The 27,998-nt window shown below is 38.6% G+C and overlaps 1 protein-coding gene across 3 annotated transcripts in view; it reads left to right on the forward strand.

The window, feature by feature from the left end:
- Positions 1-27,998, forward strand: part of LOC149260379 (S-adenosyl-L-methionine-dependent methyltransferases superfamily protein) — a 413,041-nt gene that overhangs the window by 349,166 nt on the left and 35,877 nt on the right. The window lies entirely within an intron of this gene.

Genomic DNA, 27,998 nt, shown 5'->3' on the forward strand with positions numbered 1-27,998 from the left:
TCATGTAAAAGCAAAAAGAAGAAAATGAAATTTTATTATTATTATTATTTTCTAGTCAAAGCATGTTCTTCATGCTTCTAGGGTTTATTGAGTCAAAGTCCCATTTGGACTATTTATAAGAAAAATAAACTTTTTATTTTGAGTCAAAAGAGTCAACTTTGTCACCATAATACCAAGTCGACCTTCCAGATGGACAAGTTGGCCAACCCATAAGTTGTGTCTCTTCATATCGTCGAACAACTATATATTGGCAACTGTGTTCCACATTTCGGCAACCAATTCGATTTTTGCGAAAGCAAGAAGAAGAAAATCAACAAAGTCAAAGGAGAGAGAGTGAGCAAAGTCAAAGGAGAGGAAAATGTTTGTTTTCTTCCCTAAGATGTCCACACGTGCGAGATTTTCTGTGGTATTTCAAAGTTGATATAGGGTCGAAATTGTAGGGCTTGAAATTTCAAGAAGAGGTCGAAGTTTTAGGAAGTGACTTGAATTTAGTGATTTGACCAACATTGACTTTTGTTGACTATGATTTGATGAAGATGGCTTGAAGGAGGGCTGACTTGTGTCTATGAGGCAGTCTTAGTCTTGGTCTTGGGTCTTGGATATCTCACTTTGATTTGATTCCATAAGAAGATAATATTTCTAGGTTTTCGCCCTTGTGGGGTTTTTGCCCTGGCTTGGAGCCTAATTTTTTGTGTTCTTGTCTCTTGTTCTTCATGCTTTTGTATTTTTGGTAATTGCTTGATGAAAGAAAAAAACTAAAATCTAATAAAGAAGCCAACAAATTCACAAGTAATTATCAAGTAAGAGAAATCAACCCTAATCTACATGCACTATGATTTCAAAATAGTTCCTAAAAACAACTAAGGTTGATTAAGCTATAATATATAAAGCAAATATTCTAGGAGTTAATTTGATTTACCAAAAGTATATTCACCAACAACTTATGATTTACAACATGCACCTTTGAAGCATATAAATACAATTCATAAATAATTATGATATAGCAATAACAATCACATAAATGAAATACTCGTAAACAAAAGATATTACAATATAGACCAGTGCCAATAAAAGAATATTATGTTGCTTGAAGGTAAATCTGGCGAATATGATCATGGGCCAAAATAAAATATGATGTCACGAAATGTTGTGGAAAGTGTTGGTAAATTTTATTAGATTAGTTTTACTTCGAATTATTAGTGAATGTGAAGTGACGGATATGTGGTGATCCATGTGATTTGCAATGAAAATAATTCTTATCTAATGTGTGTTTCCTCATCCATCCTTGTGCTTAAATGGTTTGAAAAAGTCGCGAGGAGATCAAATGGGAGGAAGCTGCGCTTCAATGAGTACTCCCCTGTTTTCACAAGTCGACTAGTTGTTATGAGATCCAACAGGAGGGGAAACTAGCCCACACCTCTGATTTCATAGGTCAAACTTTCTTTTCCCCAATCTTACGATAAATGGTAAAGGTGGTTTTCCCTAATTAATCTAATTCAACCAACAAGTCCTCTTTGATCATGCACAAGGATCAAGTAGAATTGCAATGGCAGAGAGCATAATAGGGCTTGAAGGGGTTCATTATTTTTGCAAAAATGAAATCTAATCTAAAACAAAATTGAAATCTAATCTATTAAAATGAACTTAAACTAGTCTAATGTTTTGCGGTGCAATGTTAATTTTAAGCCCAAATAAAGCATGCCTTGAATATGAGACACAAAACGCTAAGAGGCCCTTGTTGGGAGACTCTCTTAGCTCCCTCAAAATTACAATGACTTTGTAGTGATGGGTACCCCTTGTGAACAAAAGGAAAATTGGTTTTATTATGATGTTTTACAAAGCATATGGTTATGGGCCTCCTGTTGGTGCTTTGGATGGTCCAATTTAGCGAAAATCAGCCAACATCTCCCCTCGTATTTTTGCTGACCTGCTAAAAGGCAACGAGCATAAATGTGGAAGATGCCCAATATTTCTTTGGAACACCCGCAATTGTTAGTAAAAAATGCCCCAAAAATTCTAAGTTAAATGCTAAGGAAATCACATAAAATTTATACTATACAACACCGAAGAAAAGCCAAGTTTAATTGGGTTTTCTTGGTTGATTTGTTGCTGTTAGGGCGACAACAAGTTAAGCCTTTGAAATGCTAGGTATGACAATGGAAGTTCAGAAAATCAAACCAATGAGCTTTGAGAAATTTTAAGAGAATATGTAAGAAGAGGAGGAGAGAATGGAGTCTTCAAAAGCAATTGGAGACACTTGGTGCTAAGTGGGAATTTGCTTCTTATGTGTTCGAAGATGGATCCTCCAACCAAGGAAAGTTGGGAAATGTAACTAGGTTTGGTCTTCATTATTGTACTTGAGTCAAATGAAATATATTTGTCAAAAGAAAGTGAAAAGAATTTTTATTGAATTGAATTGACTTATTAAAGCATGCGTTTCATGCTTGGGTCAATTATAGGTCAAGCCTCCATTGCAGGCTTTAGGTTATTGTGAAAGTCATTTATTGTTGGGTCAAAGGCTCCTCCATCAAGTTGTCGTCTTTAGCAAATTATCTACTCGAAATATTCAAGTCAACTTAAATTAGATTATCTACAAGTCAACTTCAATTAATATAACTCAAGTCGGCCTTACCATCAATTGGAGACACAATGGTTCATAATGGTCATGTCGGCTCATTTAAGATGGGAAGCTACTATATATACTAGGCTGAGGTTTTGCATTACTTACCACAGAATAGTTTGGATTTCAGTGCAGAAGTTTCGGTGAATCAAGCAAGTTTGGAGGTAATGTTTTGGTGCTATTACAGGACAGGGAGTTCACATAGATCACAAAGATGATCACAACAAAGAAGAGTTCATATATATCTTAGAGGAGAAGTCTCAGTGATCTCGATGCTATCTCTCCGAGGAGAAGTCTCAAAGTTATCTCGGGAAGAGGGTTTCAGTGCATTTTCAGAAGAACACTTTGGTAAAGGTTTCAGTGTCTCAACAAAGGAGAAGATCTTGATGTCATGACAATGATGTGGTTTCGGTGGAATCACAGTAAGGAGATCTCAGTGTCATGACTGTGACAAGGGTGATGTCTCGGTGCAAATGCAATGACAAGTACAGTGAAAGAAAGATGACTTGATGGAAGGAGTCTAGACTAGTTCGTAAGAGTCATGGTCATCTTATCTTGAATCTAATGAAGGAAGAATTTTGTGACTAGGTTTTCCCTCGAGGGGGTTTCTGCCTTGGCAGCGTGCCTATATCTTGTGTTCTCTTTTATTGGTTGCGTGGCATTAATCTTGATGATAAGAAAATAACTAATAATGAAAATATCGCAAATTAATGCCATTAAGAGGAAAATCGTTTAATTGCCACCCATGTAGATTTTCCAACATGGTATCAGAGCTATGGTCAAAGTCAAAGGCAGTTGGAAGAACACTCAGTTTGGATCCTTCCAAAGATTGGGTTCTTAGTATTTCAGTGGAGGCACAGTCTAAACATTTCAGTGATGGCACAGTTTAATGGAGATTTTACTTCGCTTATTTTAGAGAGATGATTTCAATGACCAAAGAAGCTCGCACTATAACGCACAAAATGAAGTTCGATCATCTCTAAAATATGGTTCGGATTACACAGTAAGATAATGTGGATTAGGTTTCACCACATAAAAGATTTCAATGCCTAACACAGTTTTGATGCAATCTCTGTCCCAAAGTAATTAGAGTGATAAGTGTTCACAATAGTAAGAAGGATTTAGTGTCTTCACAGCAAGAAGGTCTAGGTGCCACCACAAATGAAGTCTCGATAATGAGGTCTTAGTACCATCACAGTGATAGGATCTCAGTCTTGGTAGCATTGCAGAGATGATGTATTGTTGCAAACTCAGTGACATGAATTCAGTGACATAAATCTCAGTATACAGTTTAGATATGACAATAAAGGAATAAACTAATTCAGACCATTTCAGAATGGAGTAAAGAATTCGCAAAAGAAGCAAGTGTGAAGTTCGGTCTGCATGTGGTAAAAGGTACCAGAACTAGGAACTCAAGTAAGTATTGTCAAGATGCACAAGGCATGAAATCCCAAGGTACATAAGCTTTTATACTTTCAATTGATCCTAGCCTAGGACAAAGCTTGTACTCTCTAAAGCTAGCACTTTAGTCCTTATCCTCTAGGGTTTACAAGTAACCTAGGATATCAAATAAAAGGTCCCTCTGATGTTTGAAAGATTCCCTCCAACATGATTCTGTAGAAGATCTAACTTAAGAAATTAGATTATGTCTTTGGTATCACATGTTGTGCTTGTAAGTATGTTCTACAGGTATAAAAGAAGATGGCTTAACACTTCAAGGAATTCTTATCGGGTTTGCCAAGAAATATCTCTAGGTATGTCTCAAACCATACACCTTACATGATTCCATTAAAGTATGATCATGTTATTTTTGCATTACTAACATTGTTATGTTTAGCTTTATTGAATCATAATGATTCTTGTCTTGGGTGATTCATCTCTTGATAAATCTACCCACCCCACTCATATTCTTAACTGATTTTGTAGAACCCTAGATAGGTTCTGGAAAACCCTAACCGAAGGGTATGCTAATGTGACTATTTGAAACCCTAAATTGCTTAGGCATATTGCGAAATGCTATTTGAAGTTTATTGATGATGTCATGTTTGAGATTTTGGTATGATCAGGAAACATAACTTGTTAGGGTTGAATGATAAGGTCTAAAATCCTGAACCTTTGAAATATTGGTAATGTTGGGTTTGCTATGTTCCTATGTTTGAATCCCTAACTCATTAGGGTTTGGTGGAATGTCTGAGCAAGACCCTTATAATGTCTTAGAAATGATTTCCTTGTTATGAGTGTGTTTGTCTGATCAGACCCCAGTCTAATCAAGTTTGTATGTCTAACTCCTATTTGATATTTTGTCAAGTTGGGTTTGACTAACACATGATATGAAATGTCTTTGCATGATGATGAAATATAGGCATATATAGATATGTCCTTTTGGTTGAAACCCTAGCTTGGTCTAGGTCAGATGTATTAATGTTGTCAGACATATGATATGCTTATGAATTCCTAGATATTTGCGTTGACCTAGTTATTGATGGTCATAAGTCTTAGGATTTAGTATAAATCCTTGTCTGAGATTCTAGGATAATGATATTTGGAAATCTAGGGTTTTGCAGCCAAACCCTAATAGGAAGTAAATTCTCTAGTATGTGTGATATAACAATTTGAGATCTATTTATGTAAAGATAGTTGAGATTGTCGAAATGGAATTCCAGGGTTTAGGAATTAAACCTTTAGTAGAAGTAAAAATCTTTGATGTATGATGACGATATGATAATCCGAGATTTGTATAAGATTGTTGAAATCTGAGTTTTGGTTGTTCGTAAATCTAGGGTTTACAACTAACCCTAGTAAAAGCTGGTCATGTTAATGACTAAGCTGTGATAGATTCCTTTGTATGAATTCTAGGATTTGTATGAAACCCTACTCAGAAGTCTAACATATGAATTTTGAAAGGTTGTTGGATGCTTTATATTTGTCTGAATTGTTTCTAGGGTTTGCTATATGTTGTAGTAAGGTATGCCATACCTTTGGAAGAAACATTGAAACCCTAGATGGAATGGAAGTTATTATGAAGTAGTCTAGGGTTTATGACAAAGTCCCTAGCAAGATGTTGAAGAGTATATGTCTCTTGTTTGTAATTAAGTCTGGGTATTTGATATGTATAAAGTTGAAATGCTTCCGTGATTCTGATATGGATAACTTCATGCTTCTATAGATTTGGTTGTACTTGTTATCTAAGTTGTGCAGGTACACAATCTTCAACTTGGTGAAGATGCTTGATGTGACAAGCATGATGAGGATGATAATAACTCTGATGAAATGGTTGGAAGCCACGAAAGATTCTCCGATGACGAAAAGAAGAAGCTGATCTCCCTAAGGAAGCCTGCATAGAAGAGATCTCCCTAAGATTAAGAGGGAGTCTGGATGAAGAGATGCTTCCTGGTTGAGAGGGAGGGCATAACTTGGTTTTGATTAATGAATTTCAGAGGATATGTTGCTGCATGAGAAGTAGGAAAGGAAAGTATATAATTGAGGAATCTTCTGTCAAAGATTCAGTTGATAGTCCTACTGAGTTGAGGAGCAACATCTAGAATGACCCCAGAGGTTTGTATTTGATTATGTACATGTGAAAGTATATTATTGATTGGGGTTGTGTTTGTACAGGTAAATCTCTCGAAGGTTTTTGATAGCATGTTGGTTACCGATCAGTTTGATCAGGAGAGATTTGTGGTCCTTGATTTGCTGGATCAAGGGGTGTTGAGGCTTTGTGAGTGAAGCATTGCCTGGGAGGACATTTGGCTGACACTTTGTGTTGATGTCTAGGTCCCGAAGTTGGAAAGGTGGTGTTGGTCATTAAGCTATGACATGCACCTGGATTTCTAGGTTGATGGTTAGAAAGTAAGCCTGATGGTACCTAGAGAGGCTGAAAGCTTGAGTCCATCTTAGTCCCACCTAGATAGATTGCCCTGGTCAGGAATCTAGTCCATGGCATTGCAGTGCCTAAATTGTTGAGAGACCAATGGATAGATTGCCCTGGTCAGGAATCTAGTCCATGGCATTGCGGTGCCTAAACTTCTTCATAGATGATGTGTTGAGATCTTCCATGTACCTCTTTGATTATATGTAAATATGAATACCTCCCTAGTTAAGACAGAGTGTTGGAAAATGTAACTAGGTTTGGTCTTCATTATTGTACTTGAGTCAAATGAAATATATTTGTCAAAAGAAACTGAAAATAATTTTTATTAAATTAAATTGACTTATTAAAGCATGGGTTTCATGCTTGGGTCAGTTATAGGTCAAGCCTCCATTGCAGGCTTTAGGTTATTGTCAAATTCATTTATTGTTGGGTCAAAGGCTCCTCCATCAAGTCATCCTCTTCAACAAATTACCTACTCGAAGTATTCAAGTCAACCTCAATTAGATTATCTACAAGTCGGCTTCAATTAATATAACTCAATTCGGCCTTACCATAAATTGGAGACACAACGGTTCATAATGGTCATGTTGGCTCATTTATGATGGGCAAACTACTATATATACCAAGCTGGGGTTTCACATTACTTACCACAGAACAGTTCAAACTTCAGAGCAGAAATTTCGGTGAATCAAGCAAGTTCGGAGGTAATGTTTCGCTGCTTCTACAGGACAAGGAGTTTGGATAGATCACAAAGATGATCACAACAAAGAAGAGTTCGTATATATATCTAAGAGGAGAAGTCTCAATGATCTTGGTGCTATCTCTTGGTGTTATCTCTTAGAGGAGAAGTCTCGGTGTTATCTCAGGAAGAGGGTTTCGGTGCATTCTCAGAAGATCACTTTGGTAGAGGTTTTGGTGTCTCCACAGAGGAGAAGATATCGATGTCATGACAATGATGTGGTTTCAGTGGAATCACAGTAAGGAGATCTTAGTGTCATGCTTGTGACAAGGATGATGTCTCGGTGCAAATACAATGACAAGTAAAGTGAAAGAAAGATGACTTGATGGAGGGAGTCTAGACTAGTTTGTAAGAGTCATGGTCGTCTTATCTTGAATCTAATGAAGGAAGAATTTTGTGACTGGGTTTTCCCCTCGAGGGGGGTTTTGCCCTGGCAACGTGCCTATATCTTGTGTTCTCTTTTATTGGTTGCTTGGCATTAATCTTGATGATAAGAAAAGATAACTAATAATGAAAATATCAGAAATTAATATCATTAAGAGGAAAACCGTTTAACTGCCACCCATGTAGATTTTCCAAGAAGGAGGACTCCATATCTTCAAAGCTTGAGGCACCTATAAAACTTCACAAATCCTCACCAAGAAAACTTGTTAATAGATAGGTGTTCCCAACATAGGAAGCTTAGAGAATATGTCAATCAACTTGGAATCACATATAATCTAAAACTTCACAATGTAAGAAAGCAAATATATTAACAAATAACCATCTTTGAGAGTATCTTCCTACTGGGTGACAACAACCCTTCGAAGGCCTATTAAAACGAGAATTTCAAAGTAATATAATTAAACAAAAAATGAACTCCAAGCTACCACACAAAGATTAACACCATGTAGCCTCCACAACCTTATTTTATTAACTGATAGAACGATATAATAGCAACAATTACCCAAGAGCTCCAACTCTTCAACACTAACTTGTACAAGAGGGGAATGCTTCAATTTATTGCAAAAGAGGGAGAAGTTCCCAAAGCAAATTTGCAGATCCCAAGAAGGATTGTCAATCCTAATGCAAGGACGAGTTACCAAGTTTGCCAAGAGGGATGCATTGTTGAAATTTGGTGTAGCTTCGGGGTGAATTTCCCCAAGAGAAATCCAATTACCCCAAGGAGAAGCCCAGATACCCCAAAGAGAAACCGACTTGCCCCAAGAGAGAATTCAAAATTGGATAGAAGAAATATTATTATTGATGTGTTTGGTGCTTCTCTCATTATTATTTGATGTGAAAAATTTATTTTGGCAAGCAATCGTTAAGGCATTTTGTAAATATATTTAAATATTATTAAGTGCAAACTAAAAGGGTCTTTTCCTCGAGTCGGCCTCTCTAAGTGAAGGGACACAAAGTCACCCCTTGGCTCCTTCAATGCCTAATATAAATAAGGTTCTTGGAGCTCATTGAAACGCACATCACTTCTAATTCTCTTATCATCTTCTGATCTAAAGTGGGTATGGTCTCAAGAAGCAGCAGGTGCAAGGGTTATGGTCTTTTTGTGGAGGGAAAGGGGCCAAGTTTGTGTAGAAGACTACGTTGGCTATTGGAGACTATTCATGCCCTATTTAGGGCTAAATCCAAGCTCAATATCACCTATATTTCTAACCCTAAACTCGGTGGATCTTCGCTCAAGTTTTGTATGGTGAAAGGGAGGGTCGACACCCTTTAAGGTATCCTGAAGACCTCTATGATAGGGTCGATTTTGAGAAGAATACTTGCTGAAGTTGAAGGTATTTTTGGCCCTATGTTTTGACACTATTTCTATGTGACAAGGTTGTTGGTATCTCTGTACATTGCAGATAGGCTGAGTCTTTGTTTTTGGTGGGCCGAAAGGCCTATACGGACATTGAAGCTAGGCCACATTTGACTAGAGCTAGAGCGTGAGAGTAAAGGACCTGGAATGGAGAATAAGCGTAGGTTTTGAGTAGATTTTGTAGCAAAATTTTAGGGCTGGCATGGACTAATAGGAAGCCCTAACCAGGGCCAAGAATCTTCAGGGATTTGTGCGCATGTTGAATTGTAATTAAGGTCAGAAACATGACGTCCTTCAAAGGTATGTGTTTGTCTTTTATGTTGATGAACTTGCTAGGTGATGAGGTCTAGTTTGGACAATTTGTATAGTAGTTTATATGTAGGTGTAATGAGCTGGTAAGAAGTTGTTTGGAAAATCCCCAAGTACAATCCCTTGTGAAAGACAATAAGGACTATTAGTGGGCAGATTTGAGATGCTCTATGGATTAACTCTTTGAGGATGTAAGGAAGTAGCCTAGAGGGCTAGTTGTTAAGCCCTAATTTATTGAGTTGCAAAGAGGTCTTCTTCTATGCTTATGACAGTGATGGATGGTAGTGATACTTGTCCTTATGTCAGGGATGTATGGCTCGTTCTTGTAACAATGATGTATGTCTTGTTCTTGTAACAATGATGTATGGCAGTGATAATTGTCCTTGTGATAGAGATGTATCTAGTGAAACTTGTCCTTATGATAGTGATATTTATGGAAATTATACTTGATAGAGATATATGCTACTTGTGATAGTGATGTGTAGATCTATCAGAGGCCATGTGGAGGGCTTGTTAATACCTCCTAGATAGGCTTGTTTGCTGCCATCTTATGAAGATATTGTATAATCTAGGGTTGGCCCTAAAAAGACCTAATGTGATTGATGATGAAAGAATTATGTCTCATTATAGTTGTACTTTGTATCTCGATTCTCAACTGAATATTTGGATGAAATAATAAGGAGAAGAAGAATTGATTTTTGGGTTTTCCCCCTTGTTGGGTTTTTCCCTGGTCTCTGACCTAAATCCTAGTTGTCTCTATTGTGTATGCTTTTCTTCTAGTGTTCCTTCTTGTTCTGTTGCATTGTTTATGTTAATGTTCTCTCTATATAATTTCTTATGATTATATGGGTTGAATGAAATGTGAAAATTGTTGAAAAGGTTTAAAGAAAAATAGAATTATCTACAATAGAGAGCTATCTAGCCCTAAAATTATCATGCGTATCTCTCGAGGTGTGCCAACGTAGCACCAAGTAGGAAATGCGTATCTCATGAGGGAATGCATGGCTACTGATGAGGAGGTGAAGGGGGAGTAGATTCCCACTTAGCGAAAGGCTTGGCTTGGCCTAACTCGTCCTAACTAGGCCTCAGACTTAGCTCAACCTAAGTTTCAAACTCAGCCTCCATAGATGAGGCAATTTGACCTCCAAACTCGGCTCTCTTTGGGAGTTTAAGTCGGCCTCACTTGGCACCAAACTCGTGAGCCTCTTAACTCAATATATTGATTTTTGTTAAGTCCCTCTTGAGTGCTTACTCACCCCCCCTCAAGTGGTTGAGAGACTTAATTTAACTAGAGACATGTTTTCGACATGTTCCTAGTTATCTAATGCTCAATTTTTATGTCTTTTTCCTCACTTTTTGAGTAAAAGTGATTTTCCATGAGGAAAAGTTAATATATTATATGCAAAAGGGTACCAAGGTAATGTTGGTACTCTAAGGATGAAAAACGAGTACACACATGTCATATAACATTTCCTAGTACTACTTTTTTATTTGTTACATAAAATTAATTAAAATACTATAAAATCCCACTAAAACCTATTACAATTCTGCGAGACTCTAGGCTTAGAAAACACACTCAAGGCCTAATTACTAAGACACACTCCAACTTTGGAGGTTGTGAGTCAAAAAACATAATTACTTATTTATTGTTAAAAAGAAAAGATAATTAATTAAGTAAAAAAATGCCTTGGAGCAACTTCCTTAGTAATTAGGTCCCAAGGGTCCAAGTATTTTACATAAGTTAATCATGCTAGTGACATTTTTTACAATTACACCGTGGGGTACAGAATTTGCATAGAGATAGAAGAAAGAAGGAGAAGGGGAAAAATTACCGTGCAAGACTTTTGGACTTGAAAAATTTGATTGGTGTCTTATCCATTGGGTGATGTAGTCCTCCTTTATTTGCAAGATATAACTGAGTAGGTAAAAGGATTTAAGATGATTACACATGGTACTACATCCCCTCATGTACCTCTAGATGCTGAAATTTTGAGTCATAGAGCTTTGCTGTTGGACTACTTGATGATGTGCCCAAATGGATATATGATGCCCCTAGGCTGGCCTTGACCTTGTTTGATGAACGTTGCTTATTTTGAAGCGTAGATGAGCATGATTGTCATTGATATGACTTGGGAGGGCTTGCACATTCTCCTTGGACCCTAACGCTTGCCTTGCATGATGCCATGTCACCCCCACAAGCCCTAGAAAGGGAGGCATAAGGCTCTTTATGGATGGCGTCGTGGTTGAGGAGGCACTTTTTGGAGATGTACCCATGCTTTTTGAGTATTTCTTGGAGTGAAGAGCGCTCATGGACTTATTTATCACTTGATGGATATTGATCATTTCTAGGGGATGGTGTCATGCTAGAGACATTTATTTTGCACACATGTGGGCTATTTTTTGCTTTTTGTTATGTTTTAGAGCTATTTAACATCAACTTGTGACCTTTGCAGCTTGTTGAACACTCAAGCAAACTTTTTAGGGTTTTGCTTGTAAAATGACGAAAATGAAACTTGGTTGCCCTCACATAAATAGAGGGAAGCCTCATTTCACTTTTATCACCATTCATCTTCACACTTCTCTCATTTAGAAGTGCACATTAGCTTTTGCCTCGCTTCTACTAGGATGCATGGTTTGTTCTATCGTGCAAATTTTTCTTGGAGGTAGATTTTTGCTTGAAGATTATTTCTTGGAATTGGTTAAAGAGATTCTTGTGGAAATTTTGAATATTTACCACTTATTTTCTATATTTTGCATGTTATATTTGTTGAAAATAATATTGAGAAAGGGTTCCTTGATTTGTGCCTTAATCAAAGGGACCACAATGAATTTCTCCTTAGCATGCTCGATATCCCTATAAGTTAGGACGAATTCCTAAGATCTAGGAGAATTCCTAAAAGTTAAGAGGAGTTATGAAGCAGTTAACTAATCTGTTAAAGTGGAAGGCCAATTTTTTAGTCTTTTAGTGCGAGTTAATTGAGGAAAAGAATGTGTGTTTGAGTCTCAAGTCCTTGATTTCAGATAGGATGAGTTGCATGAGTAGTTAACTCATGCTAACTCAATTAATCACAAAAGAAAACTCCTTAATTAGGAAGTCACTAAACTTAGCCATTCGAATTGTTTTAAAAGGAGGAACGAAGGCACAATTTGATTCATTGTCTTGTGAGCATGAGTTGGTAAGACAAGGCAGTAGAGTGCACAGGTTGGTGCTTGTGTGTTAAGGCTTGTGCGAGTTTGATAGAGAGCAGATTTCCTTGGAGGGTGCGCATAGAAATAGGGAGAATCCCTATTTGGTAGGAGGCCTATTGCATTAGGATTTAGGACCTCAAGCGCAAGGAAATAACGCTTAAGAGTGTGCATAAATTTAAGAGGCAAGGATCAACAATCTTGCAAGGGTTTCAAGCCTAGTTCAAGGTAGGAAAGAAAGGTTGTTTCTAGATTGAAACAAGTTGTATTTCTAAGAGATCCATTTCCTAGTTTCTGTTAATAATCAAGCAGAGGGTTTTCCCAGTCGGTTTCCCTAGAAAAACAATGTGTTTTTATTGTGTGATTGTGTTTATTTCTATTCTTATTCCGCTGCAAAGTTTAGTAGAGAAATAATGTGTTTATATGAAAAGAAATCATATTTCAGATTGTTCATATTAGCAGTTGCAGAATTTTGGTGGATTTTCTACAATATTGTTTGAAGTAGGGTTTCTACACGTGCCATGGTTAAAATTGTTAAATTTATCTAGAAATCTTTCCCCTCTTGAATCTTTTAAAAGTACTCTGAGTCGTGCATCTCTTAAATTTAATTTTCCTTGAAAAGAAGCCACTAGAGTTTGTAAGTAGATGCCTTTTCCATCTCACACTCTTCAACAAAGCCGTCCTCATTGGATTTTCCTAGATGACTCCATTGTCCATTTAGATCAAGGCACTAATCTAGATGGTGGTCACCAAACTGTAAACCCTCTACGTTTATTAAATTATCCCTCTTCTTTCTTAAGTTCTAGATATCTAGGGATAACATTTCTATGAAATACTGCTAAAAAGGTAACTTTGTTTGATGTGTCATTGCTCTCTAAGTAAGAATTGCATTAAATAATTGCCCAAAAGAAAAATCTAGCATTTATTACATGTTGAAACCCTTTTCTAGGTTGGACATGTTGATTGGAGTAGAGAAGTAAGGGTTTTCCTTGCCTAAGTGCTAAGGCTAGCAGAAGAACCCATAAGAAAACCACTTTAGCAAAATATTAATTATTTAATTATTTCCTAAAGTTAGAATTAGGAAAATCAAAGTTCCTAAGTAAACTTTTGATTTAATCTTAGCCCTTGATCACGATTTAGTCTTAGCCATTGAGAGGGAGATTAGGGTTGAGGTTGAAATTATAAGAGGAGATAGAGTGAGTTGGTGGCAAGTCAGTTGAGCAGAAGAAATGTGTGTTAGATCAGCTGAGGGTTTCAACAGTTTGCAGTGACTTAGCATTCAAGCAGAAGAAATTGAGTGAAGGCCAAGCTCTTACAGCTCTAACACAATTTATCGATTCGCACATGTGTGCAGTTGAGTAGATTTGCGCTCACATGTGTAGACAATAGACTAGATCTACGTAGAGGTTTTGCAGATCTAGTGTGTAGGAAGGGGGATCGATTTATTTGGAGGATTATCAATGTTTTTCTTTTGATAAAATGGAAGCTTCTGCGTTGTCGTAATTTTTAGAATAGAAAAAACATTTCGCTAACGAAAGTAAAAGACACACAATGTTGTAGGCTTTCCTTGGAGTTGGGGTTTTCTGTGTATATCTTGTGTTCTATGTATTGATGTGTTTCTGTTTTGATTTATTTTCCGTCGTGCATGTTAAACGTTTTGCTGAAGAAAATAAAAGACACACAACGTTGTAGGTTTTCCTCGGAGTTGGGGTTTTTTGAGTATATCTTGTGTTCTATGTATTAATCTGTTTGTCTTTTGATTTATTTTCCACTATGCATGTTAAGTTAGAAAACTCAGTGTATTTATGATTTAGGTTTCCAGGATATCCATTGTTTGTGTGATTGGGTTTTTATACTTAGAAGATTGCAAATCAATTTACTGGGTTTAGAGAAATCTAACATGGTATTAAAGCTTAGTTTTTTATTGAAGACCAAGCACAAATTATATATTTAGGAGCAGGTTTTGCAATTTAGAGGGCGCAAGTTATCAAATCAATTTGGCCATTAGGGTCTTGAGTAGTGTGCATTGTTTTTGGCTAGTGCGATTTGTGTTCAACAGTTCGATTTGGCAATATGACATATCAGGGCCTCAGGTTTGAAGATAAATTGGATGGTGCATCCAACTTTTATTCGTGGTGTGAAAGGATAACAATGGTGTTAGAGGAGCAAGGGGTATGGGATTTTGTTTTTAATGTCCCAACCACACCCACATATCCTTAGTAGTTGGCTCAACACAACAAGATGGATGCCAGGCAAGAAGGATTATTTTCAAAGGAGTCAAAGACCACATTATGCCTCACCTGACTAGGAAGAAGAAAGCCAAAGAAATGCAGACGACCATCATTGGTCTTTATTAGGGTTCAGGCGAGGCCAGAAAGCTGGTACTGAAGGACAAGCTCAGGAGCATTAAAATGTCCAAGTCAGATTTTGTGGTTTCTTACCTTACCAAGTTTTCTGAAGTAAAGGAAGAGCTGGTGTGTGTGAGACAATATTAGAGAGGGATTTGGTAAATTTTTCCCTTTTGGGTTTGACCAAGTTGTAGCAAGCCTTCATGGATGGGAAATGTGCTTGAGAAAACTTTCCAGATTGGGAGTGTTTATGGGGTGACTGCGTCCAATAGGAGATTCATAGGCAAGCTCAAGTTGGATCTCATGTTGAGAGTGAGGAAGATGAAATTTTTTCTCTAGCTATTAAGGGGACTGTTACCCACCATTTTGTGAGTGATATCCCTATGAGAATTTTTTTCGCCATGATGGTCCTCAGCCGACACCCAACAACCCTTTGCAACCACCAAGTAGCTCATTATGCCATTTCTCTACCACTTGAGCCAACCATGTGGTCCCTCACCCATCTGTCATGATCATATGTTTGAAGGTGGGCCTCCCAAACCTAAAGATATTCCTTGTCATTTGATAATTGAGTATTTTAGTTTACTTATCATGGAAACTCTTGGGTATGGATTAATGGGGGGATTTGGTGGAAAGAGTGGACTAGGTTTGTAATCTTGTCTCCTAGGTCTCTTTTGGTTGTTGAACTTGGACCCTAGTCCCGTGGGATCTCTTTTACTGACCTTTGGGCTTTAGGTATGGAACTACATGGGAAACCCTGATTTTGGTTGTGTGGTCCCGCTCCCCGATCCACATATATCAGCCCCCTTTCGCTCATTATAATCCCATTCATCACTCTTCCCACCTGGTCCCACAAAGGGTTAGCCACTCACTCCCCTTTTCCCACACCTTGGGTCGGGCTTGGAACAATGCTCAGAGGCTGATGCAAAAGCTAAGAAAAGAAAAGAAAAAGCATAATTGGCCACATTCAACAGGAAATTGTACCACAAAATGCAAAAGATGGTCAGGACAAACACATTTAGCATGTGGGCAAAAGCCAATACATGAGATCTACCCCCTTCCATGGCCATCACCCTGGTTTCGATAGGCCCTATATGAGCCTTCTCTATCATTCATGAACCCATGATTGTCCCAACCCCTGGTGGGCAATGAACTGCCTCACCTTAAAGGGGGTATCCACTATTATACTTTACACATCATGCTCTCATCCCCTTAAGCCCCGAGTAGTAAACCAAAGAAAAATCATAAAAAGAAAAGGGCATATGAAGAAGGGTGGAAAAAATCAAGGCCGAGGTAACTCATGTACCACAATTTCTCCCTCCTACACATCATTTACCCAAGTATGGGCTTTCCTTTCATTAGCTACCCTTGTACCATGGCATGCGATCTAGGTTTTCCCCTTCATCCCCTACTTCGTTCCATCACTTTATCACATGCCACCACCATTTGAAGGATGTACCATGGACACCCCCCCCCCCCTTAGAAGTAGAAACCACCTAATAGGGTGCTTGGTTAACCCCCCTTTTGAGCTTGGAGACATTTGCACATGCCAAAGCCCACTACGGAAGGACATGGCATTATGAAGTGCCCACCTATTTTCCATGGTTTGTAAACAATTTTACTTGATTTTTTTTGACTTGGTGTATTGGAGGGCAAGGGGACACATTAGATCTTATGCATGATTACATATGGTCTCCATTTTGGTTTTGGCCTCCCTATACGGGGTCCTAACCCTCCAGAGGGCTACATTGGCACATTTAGGGTGTGTGTAGAGAGCCATGGGCCTCCACAATAGTAAACAACATTTTATGGATCCCCAGAGTCATTTAGAGATTGCTCGTGGTTCACCTATTGGACAAGGAAGATGCACCTGGTTGGCCATGCCAAACCAACTCCACAGTTGCACCATACACTTGGCAGATGGTCCAAGATCTATATGATGATGTGGCATCACTTATATCATCATCCTAGCCCTTGTAGATGGTCTATAGGCATCTTCGATCTATTTGGAGACCCATGAGGACATTTGTTTGCCCCCACATCCATTTGGGAGCACCACAGGTTTATTATTTGGAGAACAAGGGGCGGGTATTAAAAATTGAATCCCTTCCTCTCCATGGCACATGCCCAGTCCCATGATTGGATTGCATGGTTGGGATTACTTATTGCTTTAGGGCATGGCTGACAGCAAGTCTGATGTCTCAGAATGGATATAGGGAGGGGTAGTTAGAGAGAACCCGCTTTGTTTAGGTTGACTAAATATTAATATTTAGTCTAAACTAACTGTTAAACTCTAACGGTCAAAAAATTAACTCTCTTCATCACTATCACTATTTAATCTGTTACCATGATCTGACTCTACATCTTGTCCTGATGATGAACCACACTAGATGGTTCAAAACACATTGATGAAAAGTTGTGGATGTGATTAGTACCGAATGATGTCCCAACATTCAAGAATTATTTCAACAAATTGTCAAAAAATGACATGCAGTTTGACATTGAGATGGGAGATGATGGGAAGTATGAAGTCGAGGGTACTAGTACAGTTCATTTTGAGAGGGAGTATGGAAACCCTCTATATCTCAGAGAGGTTCTTTACGTACTTTGGAGGATAAGGGGTAGGAGGTGACCTTCATAAAGGGAAGGGTTTTTATAGAACCCTTATTCTACAAGGTGCTGACTAGAAGAGGAGGTTGTGACTCAGGCAATGAGCTTAGAGAGTTGTGGCATAAGCACATGGGGCATTTACATCATGGAGTGCTGAAGATTCTTGAGGAGATAGCAATAGGGCTGCCACAATGCAGCATGGATTAAAATGATGTTGGCAAGGGTTGCACACTTGGCAAGTATGCCAAGTCATCTTTTCTTAGCAAAGACAACGGTGCTAAGGGCATCTTGGACCTTTTTCATTGAGATGTATGTAGTCCTTTCTCTACATTACCCTTAGTGGGTACAAGTACTATGTCACCTTCATAGATGATAACTTGAGGAAGACCCAAATATTTTTCATGTCAAAAAAGGATGAGGTATTTTCGAAGTTTCTGGAGTTTAAGGCCTTGGTTGAGAACCAGACTAGTTGAAAGATGAAGGTGTTGATGTTTGGCAATGGTGGGGGGTATACCTCAAATGCATTTAAGGAGTTGTGTGCCAAGGAGAGCATCAAGAGGGATTTTACCACATCATATAACCCTCAACAGAATGTGGTGGCAGAGCACAAAAACTGGGCCATTGTCAGAGTAGCCAAAGCTATGTTGCATGACCAGGGGTTGCCCAAGTTCCTTTGGGTTGAGGCATGCAATACAATAGTTTCTTTTAGGACCGGAGCCGGTAGAGAGTGTTTGGGTGAGTTACACTAGAGGAGGTGTATATAGGGAAGAAACCAGATGTGTCTCATTTTCGCATATTTGGTAATCTTTTGTATTGCCATGTGCTAGAGGAGTAAATGAAGATGCTAGAGCCTATTACCACCACTAGTGGGTGGCCCCTATAGGAGAAAATTTCTCCTAGATTTGCCTTTAGCCGGTAGCAAACAACCTGTTGTAGCCACCGAATAGCTGGATTTGCCACCATTCTCTGCCACCTGAGCTAGCTATTCTGTGCCTTCGCTCATGTGTTATGATCGTATGTTTGAAGGTGGTCCTTCCAACCCCGAAGGTATGACTTCTTATTATGTATTTAGGAGTTTATGATTACTTTTCTTGGGCACATTTGTACATGGATTGGTGGGGGAAGTTGCTGGAAGGAATGGGCTTGGATTGTACTATTGTTCCCTTGCCTCAAATTGGGGGTTAGTTTTGTATCCTAGTCCCATAGGATCTCCTCTATTAGCTACTAGCTTTAGGAGTGACACTATATGGGAAACCCTAATTTTGGTTTCATGGTCTCGCTTCCTGATACCATATTATTTCACTCCTCTTCGCTCATTACAATCCCTTGTTATATTTTTCCCATTTGGGTCCACATTTATCCATTGGGTCCACAAGGTGTTAGCCTCCCCTTCCCCTTGTCCACACTTTGGGTCGAGCCTCGGATGATGTCCCTGAGGTTGATGCAGCGAAAAAGAAAAATAAAAGCATAATTTGGCCACTTACAACAGGAAATGTACCACTAAATGCAAAAGATGGTCGGGACAAAAGAATTTAGCGAGTGGGCAAAAGCCAAACATGACCTTTGGTCCTTATCATTATGACCATCACCCTAGTTCAAGGGTCCTTATGAGTCCCCTCAATATCATTAAGGAACCCATGATTGTCACAACCCCTGGTAGGTGATGAACTTCCCAACCTTAAGGGGGTAATCACTGCTTCATCATACGCATCATGCTCTCATCCCCTCTAGCAGTAAAATGAAGAAAAATCAATAAAAGGCATATGAAGAAGGGTGGAAAAACAAAGGCCGGGGTAACTCATGTACCACAATTGCTCCCTCCTACATTCATATACCCAAGTTGTGGGCTTCCCTCATTATAACTACCCTTGTACCATGGCATGTGGCTTGGAGCCTTCCCTATTGCCCCACTCCATTCCATCATCATTTCACATGACACCTGCCATTTGATGGGTGTACCATGGACCTGTCACTCCCTTAGAGGTTGAAACCACCTAATAGGGTCCTTTATTAACCTCTCTTGTCGAGCAAGGTAACACTTGTACTTTCTAAAGCCCATTTGGAAGGGCATGTCACTATGAAGTGTCCACTTTTGTCCCTGATTAGCAAGCTTATTTACTCAATTGCACTAATGGATTGTTGTACTGGAAGGTGAGGATATGCATTGGATCTTATACAAGATTGCAAGGCGGGTCTCCATCTTGGACTTGGCCTCCCTATATGTGATCGAAGCCCTCTAGAGGGTCATAATGGCACTTGTAGGGTGAGCGTTAAGAGTTGTCGGCCTCCACCACAACAACGCATTGATTGCCATGCCGTGGGCTTCTTCAACATCACATATTGCATGTTCATGCCCCAACGATATAGAGACAATGATGCACTTAAACCACGTTGGCCAACTGGCTACACACTTGCACCCAACACTTGGTAGTTGATCTAGGGCCCAGATGGGGTTTTGTCTCATTTATAGAGTCACGAAGCACCACATGATGTTTTGCTTGGAAAACAAGGGGCCACCCACTTGATCACAATTATGGAGCCCTCACCTTCATCATGGCACTATGAGGACTCATTCCAACCTTCCAACAACCCTCTTGACCATTATTTATCATTTCGACTAGCTTTGGATGTCTTATCTTTCATTTATTGAGCTATTTTGTGGGCTTGTTACCAAAAGGGATGTTATTTGCACATTAAATTATTATTAGGGGCTTAATTAGGCTAAATTAGGACAAATTGAACTTGAGGAGCCTCATATAAATTAAAGAGGCCTCACTTTGTATTGGAGGATCATCACATTCTTGGATGAGCTCTTCTTGCGTAATTCACATTTCTTCTTGGATGACTATTGGAGACTCTTTCATGCATTTCGATATCTTTGGAGGCTAGTTCGATTTTTCTTCTTGGAGCCATTGTCTTGATCTTGAATTGAATATATCTCGTGTTATCTTGTAAGTGAATTTTGTTGAAGAATCTTGCTCATGAATAATGTCTAATGTGTGGAAATAATGCAATTAGCTATTGCTTTTATGCCCTAATTACTGAATATCATTGTTGAAGATTGTTAGATTGCAAATTTGTGCAGGTTACTCATTGATAACAAGTAAAAGAATGTTCCTACTAGATTGAAATCTCTTTTTCTTCCATGAAAGTCCATTGACCTTGGGTGGGTAATTGTTGAGACTTGAGAGATAGGTGCTACGGAATCATTTTTCAACCTCTTTGAGGAACAAATTAGTCCAAATTTCGAATCATAGAGTACATAGCCCGGGGGGAAGGCACTGGTTTAAGAAATTTTTGGTGGTCACCCTTCCTTTCATCATTTTTCTTCCTCCTAAACATTTTTGGCCTCTTAGTTAGACGACCTTGCTATGGCATCATGCAAAATATCTTAGAGAGTTGATCTTGTAATTCCGTTTGGACCAACTTCTGCGTTTTTGTCTCTCCTAGAGATCCTCAAAGTTTCACGTGATTTCAATGGTTTGTTTGTGAGGAAAATCAAGCCCTAGCTTGGACATTGAAAGCTAGTCTTGCACGTCTTAGTGAGAGAGCTTCTCAAGGGTTATCTTCCACCAAAGCTTGATCATTCATAGCCCTTTTCTTGTCCTAGGTTGACGTAGAGTCCTCATAAGGGTCCTTCTAATAGTAAATCCTAAACATTAGGTTTCGTGTGGACCCATCCTAGGGCTCTCAATTTTAGCAACACTTTCTTGGAGGCAATTGCTTATTTAAAAGCGCTGATTGAGAGTTCCTATTGCATTTTGGGGGATCTTGATTCTAAGTACACTTGACCTTATTGGAACATCATAAATCCTTAGACTTTGATCCTCGCTCCTTTAGGTCTTTCTTGGAGAACCATTAAGCTTCATCAAAGCAATTGAGCCTCATATTGAGCCTCTCCTTTGAATGGGCCTTGGAAATCACCATGGAACGTCATCATTGATCTTCTTACCCTAGGTGATTCCTTCCACATTAGGACTCCTCCCATCGTTGAAAATCCAAGAAGAGGAGGGGACATACGGTATGGTGAAAGTGGGGCTTTGTCCCATACTATTGTTGTGCTTTCTAATCTTAGCCTACAGACTAGGCTCGCTAGTGTGTGCAGCAACAGAACTCACAACAGAGAATCACATCTTCATGGGCTAAAAAGAAACATCCAAGGCTGACAGGGTGTACATAAGAACACACAGGAAACCATTCATCAGGAGAGATGTGAAGTTTGAGGAGGATAGGGCTTTGAGAAAGTCCGTAGAGCGTGAGTCGACTACAGTGCAAGAGGAGGAGCAACAGGCTCCCAAGTAGGAGGCTCAACCAATAGCTTAGACCACAATTGTGCATGCGTAGGATGAGGACGAGAGGGGTGCGTAGTTGGAGGAGAGAATGGAAGTCACTTAGGCAACAACCCCCAACACTAGGAGAAGGAGAGCAAGATGGGAAGATCGATTGATCTAGGAGGCACAGGGGCAAGTTGGTGCTCCAAGTACATCAGTGCGACAGATCAAACAACCACAGAGGTACACAGGGTATCTGGCACATATGGCAGAGTTGTTGGATGTCGAGCCTTCGAGTCATCGAGAGGTAGCCGCTCAGCAGGTGTGGTGAGATGCCATGGTATAGGAGTATGCCTCCATCATGAAGAATGATGTTTGGGATGTGGTGTCGATGCTAGAGGGAAAATTTGTGATGGGTTCTTGCTGGGTCTACAAGATCAAGCATGGGGCTGATGGGAGCATCAAGAAGTATAAGGCAAGATTTGTGGCAAAGCGGTTCTCGCAGGTAGAGGGGATGACGAGACCTTTGTCCCAATGGCCAGATATTCATCTGTTAGGTCTATTACAACTATTGTAATGCAGATGGGGTGGAGGATCCACCGGATAGACGTTAAGACAACTTTCTTCAATGGGGTCGTTGAGGAGGAGATTTATATTAAGTTGCCGGAGGGATTTAAGACATGCAGTAGGGACACTCATGTTTGTAGGCTTAAGAGAGCCTTGTATGGGCTCAAACAGACTCCACTGGCATGGTATGCTTGGATAGACAGTTACCTTCAAGGATTGGGTTTCACCAAGAGTGAAGCGGACCTCGACCTCTAGTACGTTGTTGTTGGAGGTAATTTGCCTATTCTGGTGCGATATGTGGATGATCTGATTTTGACAGGCACAGATAAGCTCATTCAAGAGTGCAAGAGAGATCTTGCATGTGAGTTTGAGATGAAGGATATGTGGTTGATGAACAATTTCCTTGGACTAGAGGTTTGGCATGGTGATATGGAGGTCTTCGTGGGATAGTTGAAGTACGCTCTGCAGATTCTAAGGAGATTTCACATGCATGATTGCAGGTCCGTGACCATGGCTCTAGTCACAAATTGGAGGGATGTAGATACATCCAGATCAAAGCGAGTAGATCCCACACTTTATTGGCAGATGGTTGGGTCACTGATGTATTTGGTGAACACCTGGCCAATCATATGTTTTGTAGTCAACTCTTTGAGCTAGTATTTGGTAGAGCCCACCATAGCGCGTTAGGTTGTTGCTACGCACGTGTTGCGATATCTCACGGGGATAGTAGAGCATGGATTGTGGTATAGACAAGATGCAAATTCAATGTTGGATTGTTAAACATCTAGGGCATCCTCTAAACTAATAATTTCTTCTTATGATATCTCTTAGTTCAACTCTTTTCTTATGATCTTTCTAATCATAAAGCAATTACACAGAGGAGCTCAACAGTAAAATAGAATGCCGACAACCACACAGTAACACACATAGTTACCTTGGGAAAAACCGCATGGGGTAAGATCTAACAATCCTTTCCTTATAGAATCAAATCTGACCAAAAAGATAACAAGACCAACAATCTACCAAGATGCCAAGTCAATCGTCCAAAAATCTCTGTCAAATGTCTGCTACAAAGTCTGCAATAGGATGCCGAAATTCGAATTTCGACCTTCTCTCTCTACAGAAGTTCGTCTAGATTACAAAGAAAAAATGACTGAAAATTCGATTTGTTGGCTCCATATGTGCGAGTTTCTTTCTTTCTGTCTTTGACTCTCAATTTCTTTTCTACTTCTACTTTCTTTCTTTTCTTGGGAGCAGATGTATTATTCTTGTATGTGAGTCGCATGTGTGTCTCATCGAGGAGCGAGTGCATAATTATAGTCATCCAAGATGGTCGAAAGAGTGCCTCCAAGGGGCCAGGCCAAGTTGAACAGGAGGGGATGACTTGGACATCTTTGTGGAGCCTATTAGATGTTGTCATTGATGTAAACCCATGGAGTTGACTGGGTTTGAATTGACTAAAAAACCAGTCATTGATTTCAAATGGTTAATGAACACTTCCTAGTAATTGTTAGAGTGCATCAAGTTGGCAGCTCCACTGTTGGATGGTTGAAAAGCCATGTCCTAGGGTTTGAGTTCCTTGGGCTTAGGATGAACCTTGAAATTGTTGAGGGTTTTTGAAGGGTCAAACCATTAAGTTTGGGTTGGAGATTTAGTTCATTATATTCTCCTCAAAGAAATGTTTATGTTGATATATGTTACGCCTTGTAGTTCTTCCTTGTTTGAGAGAAAATTGAGTTTGAAGTTGAAGACCTAGTTTTGTGGGCTAAAACCCCAGGGGGTAGTAACATGACACCTTAATCACCTACGATTGTCAATACATGATAGTGATTATCATCGCAGTCTTATTGTGTATAAGTTGAATAACTTCAAGAACAAAAGGCAATAAGCCTATCACTGACTGCACAACCTAGGTAGGACCATATGCACTAAGCCAATCATTGATTTTAAAAATTTAGTGGAACTAAAATTTTTTCTAGACAAATGTTAATAAGGGTTAGTAATTAATTAAATTAAAGGTATTTAATTAGGTTCATGGGAGCATCATCCTAGGAGACATTTTTTTATAAAATGTATCCATCACAAGCCTTAAAAGTAAAATTTCTCCTCCATAAGGTCAGCAACATCCTAGATTAAGATTTAAGGCAATCAACTAATAAAATTTTATTAGAAAAATCAACATATTCAACCTTTTTATAAGGCCTCCTTCCAACGCATACCTTATGAAGCCATTAACTAGCCTAATCTAATACTATAAATTAAGACCTAATATAACGTTCCTAAATATAATAATTGTTGCCATTAATCTCTTGACTAAGTTCTGAAAAAAATTTCGACCTGTTTGAAGAATTCTGAGGCAAAGAAATAACTTCAACCTACCTGTGTTTGGGACGTCTAAGGAAAAAAAGGAATTCAGACTTCCTAAAGTACATGGACAACTTTTTAGGGAAGCGAAGTCGGTTCTCTTCTACTCAGTTTGTTTAGGTAAGTTATTTTGCTTGTTGATCTCCTATTTCATGTTTGGTTGGGAAACGTTTTTTGTGTCTATAGACCTTGCGGCTAGGGCACGAAATCTCACACTTCGACCCTCATCAAATGAGCATACAATTTACACAATCTCTGTTAAATCTTACGATCACCTCTTCTCAGTTTCCAAGTTTTGACATTGTGACTGAACTGTCTTGTGGCCTAAATCTACCTTGAGGTCTAAATGTAAACAATAATCCTAATGTATGAGAACTAGTGCACTTGACAACAAGGTATATTTATTTGTAGACACAGTGAAATATTCTTGTTAGGTATTTTGGTGAGTAATAGCTTGACTACTTGTTTAAACTTAATAAACTATCTCTGTAAGCTACAAGTGACACCCATATGCAACATTTGATGTAGCAAAATAAAATAAGAGTTTTATGTAGAGTTTTTGGCACTCTTTGTTTTAGGACATTCTCACTGGTAGCATGTGTTATAGTAGTTTGGAAGGAAGATTCATTTAATGTATGTCAATAAGACAATGACTATTGGGGTTTGTTCCTTGACTTAACAAGCAATAAAATTATAACGGTAACCTTGATATATTGACATAGAAAATTGACAGTGATATTGTTAACAAGACTCTTACCACTAGTTTGACATACAAGTTTTTACAAGCAATCTGTTATGTAAGTAAACGACACCTACATACTTGACATCACATAAGATAGACCTTTGATAAATACCCCTCACAAGTATTTGACATTAATATATTGACTATGACTTGAGTTGGAAGTGTTTTGGGCATTGATACATTGACCTGGCCTTATCTCAGTGAGCATTGATGTGACAACTAGAGTGAAGAGTGACATTGGATGCAAAAACTAATCATATGTTGCAGTATTGTGAACATCACGATTAAATCACGATTGTTTTGCATGACCAGGTTAATTGCTGATTTTTGCGGCGATTTTTTTACTTTCAAAATATCTCCAAAAAATCGGGATTTTTTCAAAATAATCGCGATCCTAGCATTAAAAATCGTGAGTGGCGGAACAACAAGTTTTAAAGCCGATTTTTTGGTTTTTGTTTGTCATTTTTTTTAGACAGTGGGCTTGTTTGAGAGCTAAAGAGGAGAGGAAGTCAACTACAAGGGCAGAGGAGGAGAAAAACGAAAGATTTTAGCATCCCAAGCAAGAAAAATTCGAGTTTGGACCAAATTTCTTCAGCAAAGCGTGGTTTCCAGGTATGGGCACCAAATTTGGCCATTTTTTTGGTTTTTTTCTTGTTTTTGCTTGGGTTTCTATAACCCATTGATTATCAATGATTTTTGAGTGGATTTGATTGTGTATTTTTTTTTTTTTTCATTTTTGTTGCATAGAGTGGTGAGGGTTCATTTTGGTAAAAACTGCAAAAACTTGATTGTTAGATTTAGAAATTTAATTTTTTCTTGTGCTCTATTTTTTGCATCATTTTTGTTTGGGTTTGAATGTGCTTTTTTTCCATTATTGTTGCATTGAGTTGAGTTTTTTTTTTGGTCAAAAATTCAATGTGTTGTATCATTGTATGTAAATGTTATTTTTATTTTTTTAACTTGCAATTCTTCTTGTGCCCTAGGTTCAACTTCAAACTTCATCTTACATTAAAACTCAAGAGTTCAACCAAGTTACAAACATGCTAAGGAAATTGGACCCTCTATGGGAATTTGTTCAACCTGATGGAGGGTTTGACAGATCAATTGTGTGGACATCATATGGCAGGGGTTGTATAGATTGAAGTATCACCTTGCAGAAATCTCTGGACATGAGGTAGGGCTTTGCACCAATATAAATCTAGAAATCATCCGAAGAGCCCTCAGATCATTGGAAGAAATTGAGCAAACCAAACTATCCAAGTCAGCTCTAAGGAGTCAACTAACAGGGAATAGAGTGTTAGGAGGTGAATATGAGAGTGGCATTGATTCTACTTAAGCATCAATATCTACAACCAACCCTGTAGTTGCCTCATCATATTTTGTTCCTAGATCCATGACTGGTTGACAACCATCTCTCTCTTCAATACTTAAAAAAAGGAGAAAGAAGAAGCTGACAAGTTGTTGGGCAAGTTCCTTCTTTGGAGTGATATTCCTTTCAAGTTTCAGCATTGCAAGGAATAATCCATTTTTCTAGCCTGCCTGTTGCGGATGCTATTGCAATTGTTGGCCCAGGGTACAAAGTCCCTTCTTATGATGACTTTAGAGGCCGCATTCTTCAAGATGAAAAGGTTGACTGCACCAAAAGATTGGAGGAGTTTAGAGCATCATGGGCACACACAGGATGCACTGTGATGTCAAATGGTTGGACCGATCAAAAGGGGAGAAGCGGTATAAACTTCTTGGTCTGAAGGGGACAATGTTTATGAAATTTGTTGATGCATCTACACATATCAAAGATGTAAAATTATTATGTGATTTGCTGGATGTGTTAATTTTGGAGGTGGGTCCAGAACATGTTGTCCAAGTCATAACGGACAATGCTGCAAATTATGTTGCTGCTGGCAAGATGCTTATGGAGAGGCATCCTACTTTATGTTGGACACCTTGTGCTGCACATTGCATTGATTTGATGTTGGAGGACATAGGAAAAATTCCTTTTGTCAAAGATATTGTTGACTCATTTACTTTCTTGAGAAATTACTTTTGAAATATCTGATATATATTCTGGCGTTACTGAATTTGGCTTTTGTGTAACATCTTGGAGTGTTATTTTCTTCTTCCTGTAAGAAAATGCTAAAAACTTTTTCTTTGTATTTAAGACAGATGCTACAGTCTCCATCCAGGGTGACCCCAAAAGAATGTCACCGTGATTGCTCCATAGGGTTTGAATTGAGAATTGCGATATAAATGTATAATCTTGAATGTTTAACTGTAAATTAGTTATGTCATATTTTTTGTTGCCAAAACAGTGTAATTTTTCGATTATATTAGACTCCGGAATCACTAATTGGTTTGCAATTTTAGGCGTTATATAATTTTTATCTTTAGCGGGAGAGATAGAAATAGTAACATCTTTTCTTGTGAGAGTTCCCTTAATGTTAAATAGCACTTTAGCATAACTTGGTAAGGTTTCTAAAAATTTTCCTTCCTTCAATTCCAAATTAGATGTCATTTTGCTTGTCGAGGTAAACTTTCTTCCTTCATTTAATATTAATACCATTCAACTATTG

The sequence above is a fragment of the Pinus tabuliformis genome, chromosome 6 (genome assembly GCF_031772625.1).
Source record: "Pinus tabuliformis cultivar Carrire ecotype Pingquan chromosome 6, CPIR1, whole genome shotgun sequence".
Classification (NCBI taxonomy): domain Eukaryota; kingdom Viridiplantae; phylum Streptophyta; class Pinopsida; order Pinales; family Pinaceae; genus Pinus; species Pinus tabuliformis.